The 16,578-nt window shown below is 36.6% G+C and overlaps 1 protein-coding gene across 2 annotated transcripts in view; it reads left to right on the top strand.

The window, feature by feature from the left end:
* Nucleotides 1–789: 789 nt before the first annotated feature.
* wipf1b (WAS/WASL interacting protein family, member 1b) overlaps nucleotides 790–16,578 on the top strand; it is a 59,052-nt gene continuing 43,263 nt past the window's right edge. Inside the window, exon 1 of one of the 2 annotated variants that reach the window (XM_008429120.2) lies at nucleotides 790–934. The gene's annotated coding sequence lies outside the window, so the exon portion shown is untranslated. The remainder of the gene's footprint in view (nucleotides 935–16,578) is intronic. The other variant, XM_008429116.2, reaches the window with a different exon arrangement.

Below are 16,578 nucleotides of genomic sequence, written 5' to 3'. Positions count from 1 at the left end.
TGAAGGTTCTGCACACTCAATGTTGATTCCTAACTGATTCAATCCAATATCAACACAAATATGCATGTAAATTGACATACAAATGATGGTTGAATCAACATTGATATGTCAGTTATGGTTGAAACGCTAACGTTGATTCAACATACAAGTCACCGACCACTTTCAATGTTTCAATGTCAGCATTCAACGTTGATTCAATGTTTCTGGCTGACATTGATTCAATGTTGTTTCAATCACTCTGTGCTATCTGGGTATAAATGTGCAAATAATCATATTTATTCTGGATTTAATTATAAAATTCTTGGAAAATATCTGTAATATTTCTTTTCTTAGTATTTGATAATGATCTGTCTAATGTATTTCCATGTCCATGTAGGTCTCAAAGGCCACAGTACTATTGGACTAAATTATTTGTTATATGCATTAAATGTTTTTGGGTCATCCCCAACCCACCCAAATCTATTAATTTGTTCCTTTCCTCTTTCCCAACAATTTTCTAATACTGGATGATCTTCATTATGTCCTTTCAAATGTATCCAATAATTAACCGTTGCTGTGTATTGCAGACTTCTTCCCAGGTCCCTCTTGAAAATGAGATCTGGATCTCTACGGGGTTTACCTGGTTAAATAAAGGAAATAAAAAAAAAAATCATTATCTGTTGTCTTCGGATACATTGGCATTTCTCCTGATTCTATTTGTAAAGCACATACTGGAGTTGACATAACTGCCCTTAATCTTGGGTAGGCTGAACGTGTCCTCCCATTAAAACTCCCAGCTAACAGCGCGCAGCCTAGTTTATGTGGGGCTGTGGGTGAGGCCGCCCGCCTCCTGCCACTTCTCCTCTGCAGACCTCAGGATTGGTTGCGCGGAGCTCCTCATCACTGACGATCATGGAGGATTATTAACCGTGCCGAGCGTTTCATACTTACAGAGGTAAGCTAAAAAAGACATTATTTCTGACTTTTTATGAAGGTCTTGGTGTGGGGAGGCAGCGAAACGTAGTCTCGGCGAAACGGAAAGGCGAGACTTGAGTTCGCCTCAACAAGCCAGAGAAGTTGTCAACTTCTTGAAAGCAGCTGGGAGTAATTCCAGCGGTGATGGCGAGTCACTAAGGCTTGTTTATTAGAGACTGAAAAACTCTGAGGTCACTTTTAGAAGGGTTTAGAAACCATTAGAGTTATCTAGCTTGTCGTTGCTTTTATCCACCCATAAATATTGTCTGCATAAAGATTATGGTCCTATTTAAACTCCATGATTGTTCGGAACGACGTGGCTGGGCTAAGGCATGTGTTTTGAATTGCCATGTAAGCGTCAGACTTGGTGGCAGTGTTTTGACATTTTCTGGTTGGTATATATTAAAAACCGCCCTTAGGATAAATCGGCTTAGAATGCTTTAAAATGTAATGCATGCAAGTTGCATTGATTGTTCCCAACCTCCAAGACAAAATGCTGCTTTAGCTGTGAAAAATCGGTTTGCAATCATGTACAGTTCTGTAATCATGAAATTTATGAAGTTGCTTAACAATCATCACATGCCAAGACATTACGTTAATGGATTGCAGCACAATGGTTTCCTATCAGCTGCTCACAGCATTGCATAAAAAGTAGGTTATAAAATACTTAAATGAGCGTTTCCTGAGTCAGTAGTTTGATTTTTGCATTTGGGTCAGCGCCCCCTACTTTGCAGAACATTTGTTCCCCTCAGTGATGTGCACTGAGGTTCATGACTGCTGAGACAGACTCCCAGAGTAGATGTACAAACCCTACATAGAAGAGCGAGCATATGTTTTCCACGCTCCTTCAACCTTTCTTGGGGGGGTGGGGGAGAGGGGCACTGTTATGTTTTCCCATCCACCTGAATAATATGTAGTTACGTCACTGTGTTTAACTTTGGGTAATTGTATTAAAAATGGTAGTTTTATTGTCTTCAAAGAACCTACTTTGTGTCAATCCTCTGACAGAGGAAGCACTATGGTCCTATTTAAACTCCAGAGATTACAGAGATGATAATCTCTGTAATTAAATTAATCTTTTTTTAATAAAAAAAGGTTTTCAGTATCTTTTTATTCTCTTTTGCCCTGTTTTTGATTTATGGACCATAGTCTGTTAATAAAGTTTGCTGATGAATGAATAACTTCATCCATTTGCAGAGCACAGTTTTGTGGAATGCAATGAATCTATTCTTACTCTTAAGCAGGGCCGGCCCAAGGCATAAGCAAACTAAGCAACCGCTAAGGGCCCCAGGGCCACTAAGGGTCAGTGGAGCTGATTTTCTTTTTTAGTAATTTCTGTCTTTATAATATCAAAAACACACTTTCACTATGAATTGATTTGTTTTTACAATAATATATATTTGATAATGTATGTAGAAATCATTATTTTATGGATAAAAAGAAAAAAGAAAAAGCTCTTGGAGGCCCCTAGTGGCAGGGGTAGGTACCGCACGCGTCACTGGTAACATGAGCTGCCATGCAATGAGTAGTGCGCATCCAAACGTCCAAAGCTCCGGTCAAAAGTTAAGTAAGCAAAACAATGTCTCAAAAAAGGACTTATTCTTCAGAGAGGGAGAAAAGAAAGAGGAAGAATAGAAAAACCCAAGATAAAGGTTTGTTTTAATGTGCCTTGGTAATGTAATGTAAAAGATTTGTAATGCTGCTAATAGAGAATTAGCTTGATGCCGACCTGGAATGGTCCAGTTCAAGACCCTGTTGAACTGTAACGGTCCAGTTCAACAGGGTCTTTGTGTTTGTGTGAAACTGAGTTTAAATTTTAAATGAGTTGATTCTCATGGTTGGCTCTGTATATTTCTGAGGTATTTTTGGCTTCAGAACGCCGTGTTTGATGCAGTTTGATAACAATAATTAAAACTTCTCAATATTTGACATTGTCAAATATTGACAATGTTTGACTATGTTGCTCGACCTTAAGTGTTTTTAGGTCAGGCAACATAGATGCTACATTGATAAGCTACTCTATGCTGTAGTTGGAGAATATGTTGTTTGCTGCTGAGCATAATCATTTTGTGGCTGAAACAAACATTATTTTTGCATCAACTTCTCACTGCAAAAACTGAAATCTTAGTAAGATTAAATATCTTAAATTAAGGAGATTTTTCTTGTTTTCTTTCTGACAAGATCATTTTTCTCACCAAAAGGGGTTTATGTTAGAATATTTTTCTTATTTTAAGTGTTTTTGTACTTAATTATCTCAGTAAGATATAAAAGCTTGATATTAAGAAAATATTACTTATTATGAGTAAATATGTGCTAGAATCTAGAATATCAATATTTACCAATCAAACTTCAAGTCTAGAACTTATTTTATACAAGTAAAATGTTCTTATTTCAAGCACAAAGAGAAATCACTTACTTCATAAAATGTCTTTGGATAATTAAAACAAACCATGTCCAAATGGAATCCTTTGTGTTATTGTCAATGAAAAAAAAAACAAAAAAACATGAACTTATACTCTTGTATAAGTTGGCAGAGTGTACTGGAAATTATAATTTAATATTTAAACGGTTGACATTTAACACAATTTCAGAGACAATATCAATTTATATATCAAGATAATTCTTGGCATGTTTCCATCTGCTATGGACCTTAATCTGATCTTCTTGATGCAAGATGTGGGACCTCTTACTGACATGTCATGAAATTTCTATTGATGTGATTTGAAATGGCTGGTATTCCACACAATGAGATTAGAATCAACAACATTGATTAGCTCAATGTCATGATAAATATTTAAATTTTTGGTTTATATTTCAAATTCTCACTTTATAAGTTTGAACAAAATTTTTTTCATCATGTTTGTCATCCCTTTTATGACATACAATCCAAATGGGAAAGCGCCCAAAATGTCAGTGAGGTAGTAGTAATGTTCTATACAACAGATTTTCTTTCCGGTCTAAAATTTAAGCTGGTATTGGCAATACAGAACCCATACTTTGTGCAAAGGCAGTTAATTTGTTTCTTAATTAAATAAAAAAATGTAATCCATATCTTTGCTTTATAAAAAGAACACAATGTACTCTGATGCACTCATTTTAAACTCAGAAGTACATTGAGACAACAATCTCGTTTACTATAAGCTATTTTAATTCAGCAGAAATATACAAAATATGTGAAAATGGTGTTGCAAACTAAAAAACAAAGAAAACTAGTAGAGTAATAACCCTACTAAATACATCCTTGTTTAATTGGTAAAACTACTATAAAATGACATCTGAAATGGCTCCATGTCACTTTTATAATCTGTCAACATGTTCATTTCTGAGTGAGTGAGCATCAGCAGCACGCTGCGCTTGGGGATTACGTTCTTTCACATTATACACTTACCAGGCGGAAGAAAAAGTAGTTCTCATTAACAACGTTTCATTTAGGCAAGATCTCAATAATTTAGTTACTTTCTAACGTGCTCTTGTTAATCTACATTACCTCAAATTACTAAAGTGTTGAAAGTATTGATCCTTGGATCTGACAATAGATTTTAAAGAATTAAGTTCTGGTATCGGAAGAATCGATATTTCAGTATCRATCCGCACATCACTAACGGCTACGCCAGATATTTAACTGCCCTCATTAACAGTTAATTCAGTTGTAACAGCTTAACTAAGCTATTATCTACTGTACTTTTATAAGGTTTTCTTTTGGTAAATTTTCTAATCTCGGTTAGACATGGATGAAAATGGAGAACTTTTTTTACGTGTATAGGCCCTACAGCTGCTGTACTCGGAGGTAAGTTTAAAGTTGTCTGTCTTTCTAAGATGAGCTAACTGTGAAGCTAGTTAGCATGTCGTGATATGCCAATTTTCACCCGCGGGTTAAAGAGCCGCTCTTGTGAATATGAGCTTTGAACAGTCATTAACCACAATAGCTGTGGCTTAAAAATAATATCGACACGAGTTTTTGGTAGCTTCCGTTTTTTTAACATGGCTAAGGTGGCTTCTCATTCGTAGCTTCTGATTCGGGAAATGGTTAAAGGGAAATTCCGCCTAGTATTTCACTAACTTTGAGGGTGTTTGATGTGCTGTAATTTAAAAACTTAAATGCAATGAGTCTAAAAGCCTAGGTTAGATATTCCACACTGTTACCAGGATATTTTAAACACTATTTTTGATTTGTGAATTTAACTAGTCCTAGTTTGATTTAATTAAAATGACTGTCTTGCTATCTTGAATTTATGTAATATTGTAATTAAGCACATGAACTAAAATAAGACTTGTTTTATTTTTCAAGTAAACCAAACTGTTGCGAATGGCGAAGCCTATACCAGACACGTCTCCAATCACATATTGCACCATCTACAAGAAACTTTGGGAATTGCAAGTGACACTGTCCTTCACATTCTTGAGGTAAGAAATTTATGATTATTCAACATTACACCGATTAGTCCCTAAAACGTGGTTTGTTTTGTGATTGTTTTTCTGTCTGTGCTCCAATTAGCAGATGACCCAACAACTTCAATCAAACAACACCACTTTCCAGCTTTGTGGTGATCATGAAACCAACTTTCTACTGGCCATTGGAACCATACCTGCCCTGATCTTCTGAAAGGAGGACATCATAGCTACTACACCTTTCAGCATGCGTGTGTGTGTGGCCACTCCCCTCTGTGCTGCTGACAGAGAGGAGTGGCCGTAACAGAGACAAGACTGAGTCTTGTCTCAGTTACGGTGTCCATAACTGAGACAAGACTTCCACATATAAAAGGCTATGGTTGATTGGAAGAAGTTCATAGCGGAGTAAGCTCCTATTGGTGACATCTAATCCCAAGTTTATTTTTGCTTTGGACAATTTGGTTTGTTTGACTCTTAGGGCATCTTATGAGTGTGGCAGATGTGTCAGATCTTCATTGTTCTGTCATTTTACAGGATTATTTCAGATTCAGATACCCATCCAGACTTTAAATTCTGACCAGTAGTCATGTTTTATTGTGTTAATGTGAAACTTAAACGTAATAAAGATGTTAAAGGTAATTGAACTCGTGTCTTCATTTCAGCAAGCCAATAAAATCTCTTGTTTCAGTATTGCCAGGATAAATTTTTGAATTTTTGCCTTAGCATAAGAACCTTAAGTAAAACAATGACAAAATATATATTTTAATCCTATGCAACAATAAAAGTAAACTAGTTTTGGGCATATACGTGCTGATTTCAAGAAATACAATGTCAAGTAACATTTTCTTGAGATTATTTTTCTTAAAATAAGATCTTACTCGTATAAGTAAAATTGGATTGTTTTAAGTAAAAATACACAAATTTTAAGATATTTGTAGGTTCATCTTGGTTAGATATTTTTTCTTGTTTTAGAAAATCTTGACAAGATAAATTTTCTTGTTCTGTTGGCAGATAATTTTTCTTATTTTAAGAAAATTATACCCTATTTTTGTACTTTTTCTTGTTTTTGAAAGGAGACTTTTTGCAGTGGCAAGTTATGTGAAACTTCTGTTAAAATCATTTGAAGGCACAGAATCAGTCCAGTACCGATCCACATTCTCAGGGGAGAAAGACTCACCTGGTATAAATAAAATTTTTAGTTGCGCTTAAGAGAAATGTATTAAATCAAAGAATGTCATGAATATGTGTGTATATATATTCCATCTTAATTTGGGCTGCACCGATTGCAGTTTTCTGGCCGATCCCTGGTTACCAATCTTTTAAAAGCCTGACCTGCCGATTTTGGCTGATATTATTTTTTGTCTGAAATATTGCTAAATATAGCAAGAAAGTGACTGATATAGCACTGAGTTGGGAACAGTGGGATGAATATTGTTAACTGCTAACGTGCAGACTTGACCTGGTGGGCCGGTCTGTCAATCAAACAAACCTTTCACTGCAGAGCAGAAGAGGGCAGAGACTGATTTTTAAACCTTTGCTAAGGTAATCTGACAGGTCCCTTCCACTATCAGGACTTCCTGGAATTTCTTATGAAATTGCAAAAGTCCTGTCCAGAAGGCATAGTGTCTTTGCTCCTGCCACCTTATAGGAGCTGAGGAAAGTGGCACTTACTATGTTTCAAGTAATGGTATAACACTTGCATTTAGTTGGACTTGAAGATGCACATGGATTGAAAGCTTTATCAGAAAGTCACCTCTGTTACAATGCGGTAACAGATTTTTACCGCATTGAACTTGTTGCTCTAAGCAACAAGTATCTTGAGAACTTTCTGGTACTGTTCAGGTTTTAATTGCTTCAAAGCCACATGATTTGCATTAATACTTTAAAAAAAATCTTTTCTTAGCTGGTCATCAAAAGCAACACATAGTATAGCATTGAGCAAAACGGAACACAGATAGCCAACAAACGGTAGATTTGAAAAATGGAATATGTTGAGTTTCTTTGATAGATCTAGATAATTCCAGACCTGGTCCTCAGGGGCTGGTATCTTGCATGTTTTCGTGCTCTCCCCAGTGGTAGTTGGCGCCTCCTCAGCATGTTGATGTTCTGCAGAAACCTGCAAATGAGCTATTATTTGATCCATGTGTGTTAAACCAGAGAGAGAACCAAATGACTGACTTTGGACATCGCCGAGTTAGCTGTTCCTACAAACTCTAGAGAAGAGGTCTTTAAATCCAGTCCTCAAGGGTTGGTATCCTGCATCTTTAAGATGTGTCCACTGTCACACCCCTGAGTGAAATGGTTTTGAATTGGAACAGGAATTAAAGAAGACAATTAGAAGTCTGTTATGTAATTGCAGAGTTCTTTCCAAAATTATCACCAGTTCAATGATCAGGATGGATTATACAAAAATGAAGAGGTGTGAGATTTTAGCAGTTGTAGGATTTCTCTTTTATCTTTGATAATAATCCACAAGCAAATTCTCCTGCTAGCTTGTTTGTTTTGGATGCATTTGCCCAGAATGCACTGTATTGATAGAGTAGTATGCGTCCTGCTTTTGGAGGGATCCCCACATATGCATTCAAACGGAGCAAGAGTTTACTTCAACCAAACCACTTAGTCTTTAGGCGGACCACAGTTAACTTTTTTGTTCCACATCCAGGATCGATGGCGCATTCATGCTTCCCCAAACAAACCTGACTTTGTAACCAGACAAATTAGTCAGCAGATGAAATGGGGCTAGTGTGAATTCACCTTTAGTTGCTCTAAAAATTGATTCCTTTGATTTTTTTTATGAAGCCAAGGACCTTCGTGTACCATGGGCTAAGTGGTTCATAACAGTCTGCTAGGAACGCACAATCTATTGCAAATATAGTGTTATTGCACATAATCTTCCAGGATTTTTAAAAATTATTTATGCTGTTTGTGCCAATAATGTGGTGACACATGTTTAATACTGCATTAAAATCCATCCATCCATTTTCTATACACCCTTGTCCCTAGTGGGGTCGGGAGGGTTGCTGGTGCCTATCTATGTGCAGGTGATCATTTCATCGAGAAACTAAGTTTCTTAAAGACCAAAACAAGAGATGTTGTAACTTTTAGTTGTAGAGATAGAAGTGATGCATTTGCTCAGCATTGACATGAATGACGCTCGGCTGACTCTGCAATGCCAGTTTAAAGTATGTAGTCATACACTGACACATTATGGAGCCACCTCTGTTTGGCCTTTGTGGCTGAGCTGATTTTGTAAATCTGGTTTGCTATTTTCAAGCAGACATCTTTTCTCCTTCCCCTGTCCCCCAATTACAAAAATAACACTCTTATTAAGTTGCTTCTGTTCTGTATTCAAACACGAGATTTAACTGGGATTCTAGTTTCTGCCTACAAATGGAAGTTTACACCAGTTCATCAAAGTATGACTTGACCTCATCGAGCTGTGAGTGATAAACAAATGGTCTACTTGCACATTTTGTAGTTAGTTTATTTTGAATTAAGATTGTTCCTACATTGGCTGAAACTCGGTGAGAACTTTGGGCATGTAACGGCATTCCAGTTATTTCACCAGATAGTTTGTGGTAGGGTTTCATCAGTCATGTTTTGGTTGTTATGCAATAGTATTGAAAACTCTTAAGGATGAGATCATGTGGCTTCTTTAACTCAAATGCTTGCTAATGGAATTAGTTGAGCTTGTTGTGGCTTTAAGGGGACATTCACACCAGCCCTGTTTAGTCCACTTTAATCCAACTTTAGTTTGTTTGCTGAAGTGTGAATGCACAATCGAACTCTGATGCAGACAAAAAAAAAGCAAACTCTGGTACCCCTCGGTCTCTATTCGGTTGACGTGAACTCTGGTGTGGTTCAAATGCATATATGAATGCAAATGGACCACAGATTACAACCGCTAAAATCTCATGCCATTTCCTTTTTGCTAAAATTTCCTGAAAAAGAAATGTTCAGTGCATACCTGTCAAGTCTCCCATTTAGTCTGGGAAACTACAGTTGTTTTGTTTTACCTCCCTTTCCTGCCATGCTCCATCATTATTTTCCTGTAAATATTCTGTATTGTGCTGCCTGCTAGTTCCGTCCAAGCCCCCGCTCTCCTGTTGGTCTCTCCATCCCACACCGACAGTAGCACCGGATGGTGACATTTCCGATATTCTCAAGCCCAAAACTTGACGGGTATGGTTCAGTGTCGTCTTCAGAGGTTTTTGTGTCTTTTCCTGCAGTGGCTCTTGGTACAGCACCACCACAGGTTTTTTAAATGGTTTGGTTAATTTGACATGGTGCAGTGTGAACCACACCAACTGAAAATGTAACAGACGTTATAATTTTTGTCTGCAATTGAACCGAGTCTACCAGACTGTTAGGTGTGAAAACGGCTTAAGGTCTTGGTGCGTCACAGTGGGACGATCCCAGCACTTGTTGGCATCCCAACAAGGGAGTGTTGGTTTCAGTTATGTTTTATTAAAATTTGACTTAAGAGCTTCTCATTGTGATATGGAGAGTAAATCCAACATGAGTTCCATTAAGTATTTTAGATTACACTTTGGCTTGTGGTCTGTAAACTTTCTCATAGCTGCTCAGTGTGTGTCAGTAGTGGTAGAAACAAATTGTTGTGGAGCTCAGTTTCCTGTATGGAACATGTGACCTCTGCATCACTCCGTCCAGCCTACAGCGACACTCATGACCACGTGCATTAATGTATTTTTTGTGTTTCCTTCAATAACTTGTATTTACAACCTTATTCTGTTAGCTTATCTGTATAGAGTTGACAGGGAAACTTCCTCATCTATTCCGGCCAAAAATTCTAATTCAGGCTTCGTACAGTGAGCTAGAATGACTGGTACCAAGAGGACTCTTCCACCAACTTGAATCATGCTGAGCTTCTCTGTAACTGCTGTGAGTTTGTATTCCCACTGAAGATCTTTGTGTTGCATCACTGTAGTGACTTTAATAATTCCCATGAAAGCGCATAGTTTTTGCTTTGATAATTTATGAAGTAAAGATCAAAGAGTTGACGAGATTTGACCTCTTGTAAAGGCCAATATGAGCCTGGACAATTGTTTCTGCAGTTGGTTTGGCAGAAAACTGCTCCCTTAATGTTCAGACCATGCTTGAAAATTGGCAATAAACCAACTGTGACCTAAAATTCTACTTTCTTTTGTATCTGATCAACATCGACAAAGCTTGTAAAAGGCCACTCTATTTAAATCATGGCAGAATTACTGAGGTGTGAGGACATCTAGTCTATGCAGATGCTCTGATGTGTAAACATGGAAGTCAAAAGAAGATGACATTTCACACATGCAACTGACAAGCTTTGCTGATGGTGCAAATCTGTCCTTGCAGTTTTTATGTTTTTTTTTTTTCATTTTGTTTTTTTGTTTTTGTCTATTAATAGCAAAAATGGCAAAGGCTAAATGGCACATCCAAGTCTTTAAAGCAGAAGTTCTTTATTTAATGTCTGTAAACACACAGCTCTTTACTGTTTATACATTTAAAATGCAAGTTGGGTGCAAAACCTCGTTTCTAAATCATAGAGGACAGAATGATCTTTTTATTATTTCTGGGAAGATTTGGAGTTAAGTTTTTAGATTTTATTTATTTTTGGGCAGACATCACACCCAACCATACTAGTTTCTACAAAGCCTTGGAGTACACAGACATAGACTGTATATCCCTAATTTTGGGCTCAAAATTGATCAGCTGGAAACCTCACTTTCAACATATTCAAGCCAAAGTATCAAAGTATTGCAGTCTTCAGTAAAGCTAGACATTTATTGAATAATAACGCACTATATACTGTATATTGTTCACTTATTTTGCCATATTTTAATTATTGTGTGGAAGTCTGGGAAATGCAAACAAGTCCTCGCTCAGACTGTTGTGCACACTCCAGAAAAAAGCTATCAGAATGGTTCACAATGCAGGTTGGGAATCCTTAGCTTTTCCTGGTATCTCTTTGTCTGCTATTGAACTGTCATTTTGGGGGTTGGGTGGGGGCAGACTGGACTTTGGTGGTTATGGTGTAAAGAGTGCAGCACAATGTATGGGAGTGTGAATGACTACGAGTATTGGTATGGAGATGGATGTGAATGTCTCTGGAAGTGAATTTTGAGCTATAAAATTTAGCAATGGAACAATACTAGATTATTTTGGGTACTAATTATAGGTGTATGTTTATTGTATTTAGGGTGTATTGGGGAACGGATAGGGTTAAATAAATTACTACTTTCTACCCCTTCTCAGATATGTTAAATGGGACTTTTGTGTTATGTATATTGTTGTGTATGTATGAATAGATGTGTTCATACTGGGTATATATTTATTGTGTGCATTTCGTTAAAGTAGATGTATTGATTGTTATAAATTTATTTACAGTTTATTTTTATACATCTTCAATTCTGTATGAGTATGCATTAGAGGTGTGTTGATCGATCGGCCACCGATCATAATCGGCTGATTTTCGTGAAAAAGTGCATGATCGGTGATCGGCAATCATTGGCTCTTGTTCCCGATACCGATCACCTGCATCTCATTTCGCAGCCTGCCTGTGCAGCTGGTCTCCTCTTTCCTTCACACTGCGTAAATGCGCAGCAACAAATCCTAAGCGATGTGGAACTATAACGCACTGAGTGAATGGGGAAGTTTGCGTGTTGCGGCGGAAAATTGAAGCACGTCAAAATGCATCAACACAACGAAGCTAATACAACATAAAAACAATGGCATACTTGACGGAGTTTGGCTACATCGAGGCTCACTGCAGTAAAAAAGACATATGGAGGATCAGATGGCAGGTAAAGCAGCGCACAGCTACAAACATTCACCCGGATTAGCATGACGGTCAGAAAACTAAACAAATAACCCGCAAAATTATTTAAGTCTTCGAGCTGCGATGTAAGACGCTGGTTCTGTTCTCGCTGTTGAACCGCTGCTACGCGCTACAGGTAGTAATATTTCAGACGGAGCGCCACTTCTGCTCCACCTGGTAGTGACTCTCACACCAAACCTCTGCTTAAAGCTGCAGCATCTAACCTAAAAAAATATATTTACAGACGTATTAAAACTTTCGCTGTCCTAACGTGAGACAGATCATCTCTAAAAAAATAATTGATCTCCTCCCTGTTTTGCATAATTACTCCACTCAGTCAGAAACAGCCACTCAGAACTAGCAGTAATCAGCTAGCCGCCATGCTATCAGGAAGTTTTCATTCAGTAACTCTGGATTGTTTATTGTAATGGAACCTGTATTTGCCTTTGAATGTTACGTTTTATACTTGAATTTTTTGGCAATGTTGAGAGGTTTTATTTTTAACTTTTTGCATTATTTAGCCTCTTCAGAGCCTTCATATGTTATCAGTCTGTTAAAGATAGTATTACCGATAGCAGTACAATTTGCAGAATGCCTGTTTTGTTTAGTTTTCTTCTTGGAAAAAGTTATTAAAAACAAGTTTTTGTCTAAATTAAGGTGAATTCATGGTTCCTTTTTCCACATAATGTAACCGGTAGTGTTTATGGAAAAAAAAAAAAAGAAAAGAAAATTATGTGATCGGTATTGGTGATCGGCCCTCATGGGTGATCGGTATCGGCAGGAAAAAACCTGATCGGCACATCTCTACTATGCCTGTATATAGGCCTATCATAACAAATTTTGCTGAGCGATTATTGCAATAAACAATAATATTGTTTGAAGACCATTTTAAACTAATGTAATGGTAATGACATAATAATGCAAGTACATCCTGACAAAAATAGTTTATTTTCAAAAGAACACTGGTACTGGTAAACAAAACGACTTAAAACAAAAATAAAATGGACTCTCAGTTTCTGTTAACAAAAAAGCACTTGATTAAAAACTAAACGCATAAAACCAAAGTGGAAATAAAAACTACATTCAACCAAAAGAGTACAGATTATGAAGTCTGTATACCATATTGCCCTTCAATAATCATTAGGTTTAGACAGAGAATCTCCTCCCTTACGCTAAGGAAATGAAGAAGGGAAGGGTCCGTGGAGAGTCCCGGAGGTGAGCCTTTTTTCATCCAGTGTCAACAATAGGAAGAAACGATAACGGTGATAAATTAAAATGGGTTCGATAATTTTCATTTATCATGCGATTAAGTGATTATTGTGACAGGCCTACGTGCATGTATGTTTCCATGTATAAATGTAAACATACATTAACACTAGATTCATTGTAGTGTTAATGTGTAGTTGCTTGACACAATGATTGGGACATGTGGGTGAATCAATAGAATCAATTCCAATCGAGCACTAATCCTAAACATCTGTTCCACTAGGGTTAAAATGCTACACTAACATGGTATTTAGCGAAGCTAGTACTAAAGCACTACATACAATTCAAATTATATCTCCACGTGAAAGACTACTTCTGTGGAGCACCAATTTAATTTTGACATAATTTACATGTTCTATTTCACCTAGCATTGCCACCCGTCCTGTAAAATATGGAATCATCCCATATTTGACAATTAAATGTTGCGTCCAGTATTGAAGCAGTACAGGACGCAATTTGTTCTGTATTTTCAAAAATGTCCAACACTTGTCTCACTTCTGACTGACACATAAAAACTAAATGTAACTATTAAGCAAAATAGAATATAGTAAATACCACGGCCAGCAAAATTGTGGTGGTGGAAATCGGGATCCTGTTGGGACCCCCACCATAGGTGTATATAATGGATGGATGTCTCCTGGTAGTCAACCAAACCGCTCTTGCCTATTGTTGCTGAAGAGATTAAGGGCGGCCATCTTGGAGCGGTCGACCACACCACTCAGCCTGTCAAACATGGATTATATGTTTGACAGGTGCAATGACGTGTCAGCGCATTTAATCAACCATAACTCGCTAAATACTAAACAGATTTTCACAATTTTTTGCTGTAACCATTATTCTAACAGCTATCATAGCTACATTTGCAAAAAAAATATTTTTAAAGTATTTTTGAATTGACTGATGAATGGTTTAGCATATTTAAATATTCTTAGTGGGGAAAATAGAATAGATTCGGAATAGAATATTTTGATATTCATGTCTGATGAGAATTTTGCAAAGCACATCAAGCAGTCATCTTTTTAAATATGTTTAGTAATATCAATATGTTCCGACCCCACTGAGGGACAAGGGTGCAAGAAAATGGATGGATGGATGGATATCGATATGTCTTTATAGAAATAAACAAAAGATAATACAATCATAGAAACAAATGATTAAATGATGTTTAATACTGAATAATGTGTATTAAAGTACACATTTATATGTATACGTATGTATACATATACATACATATACATACATATGTATATGTATGTATATGTATACGTATGTATATATCGATAAAGTTACTTACTTTGCTTTTATTAGACTATTATGGTTTGATTGTTTAGGGTAAGTCTGAATGATCATTAACTTAATATATAGTAGAATTAATGTAAATATACAAGACCTTTGAAAGAACAAATAATGCAAATAAACAAGATATCTAAACAAGTTTGTGATTTGTGAAGCATTTATTTAACCTTTAATTTTATTTAAATTTCCCTTTATTTGACTTGTCTTTGAATTAGAATATTTAACTTCCTATAAGAATATTAATTTGATTATATTTTTTTTATATTGCAGAAACCATAATGTGCCAGTACCAACTAATTCAAACAGGAAGACTTTATTTAAATTATTGCAAAAATATGTGAATTACTAATGGAAACTAGTAATGTTTGTCAGCAAAGGTCAAAGAAAAGTTTCTGTGAACAATTTCTTTTTTTTTATGCCTCTAAAGGTGTGTTTTGTCACCACTATCGGACATCAACGTCTGTCTAATGGTAACAAAATGGTTCAAGGTATTTTCTGGATTTTTATGGCAAAACACAAAATTATGAACTTGCACCATTATGTTGTCTGATAGCCAAGGCAGTCTTCTATGGTGCTATTTAGGGCTGTTGTAAACAAATATTTTAGTAATCGAGTAATCTATTGATTATTCTTACGATTAATCGGGTAATCGGATAAAAAAAAAAAGATAAAATAAAACATTGGTAAATCTAACATGACAGCAGTATTACTATCACATATCAATATCAGTTCATTTTTTTCCACATTGGAGCTTCCCAAACAATTACTTTTCTGTAGTTTAGAAAATTAACTTGTAACAATAATGGCTCACTTTAAGTTAACGTGAAGAAAAGTTATACAAAAATCTGAAATTATATTCAATGTATAATTAAGAGGCAGCCTCACAAATAGCCTCCTCACAAATAGGCGGTCTATTATAAAAAAAATGCCTATTTTCCAGCTTTTGGTTTATGTATTCATTTTCGATCAGTTTAATAGATGAACTCTCACCATGCACAGCCATTTATAGCGTTTGTGTGTGTTAGCGATGGGATACGACACTGTCTGCATTTGTCACACACAGAAACACATCTCCCAGGTATGCAACGTCATGATGCTCTTCGCCACCCATTTGTTGCGACCGGGATTAAATTTATTTTCCGGTATTTTCAGTAAAGCTACGCATCTAAAGCAAAGCCGCAGAGTTCAGTCTATCCGCTCACCTGTATAAATAATCCCGCCGTTCGCTCTGAACCAGCACTCGGGGAGGAGAAAAGCTGCAGTACTGCAAGCATCGCTCCCGTCATTTTAAGGATGTGTATTGGTAACCCGAAAAAACGACAAAAACGTTATTATGAATCAATAAAATCCTCCAAGGCCGTACTTGAAAACTGGACGTTATGCTGCTAACACTTAGCTTTCGTCAACAACACAGGCGGAAGTGAGCGCGGCGGAACGGTAATAACACCGCGGTAAAGCTAGCCGGCTCAGCGTCCAGCCGGCCCAGCACACAATATACAAGTGTGCGGTAGCTCAAGACATTATGGTACACCCATTTACGTGCTGCTTTCACAATAAAAGCGCACACCCGGTCCATGTTTGAGCTACTCAAAATAGGTTTCCAGCTGCTGCATTTGAAAAAAGAAAATATGTGCTGAGAAACTAATACAAAATAAAAATTAATATCTAATATCTCTCTCTCTCTCTACTAGATACAAAGTACTATTTTAATAGGCTTTTATTTTGATGTACATCAGATCTAGTTGCAACTTTCTGTGTATATATATATATATATATATATATATATAAGTTGCCATGCTTATTGCTGAGAAACTCTCTGTTTCCAATGACTGCTACCACTTCTGGATGACAGAGGAACA

Source organism: Poecilia reticulata, linkage group LG15 (genome assembly GCF_000633615.1).
Source record: "Poecilia reticulata strain Guanapo linkage group LG15, Guppy_female_1.0+MT, whole genome shotgun sequence".
Taxonomy (NCBI): Eukaryota; Metazoa; Chordata; class Actinopteri; order Cyprinodontiformes; family Poeciliidae; genus Poecilia; species Poecilia reticulata.
This window is presented reverse-complemented; position numbering and strand designations above follow the sequence as displayed.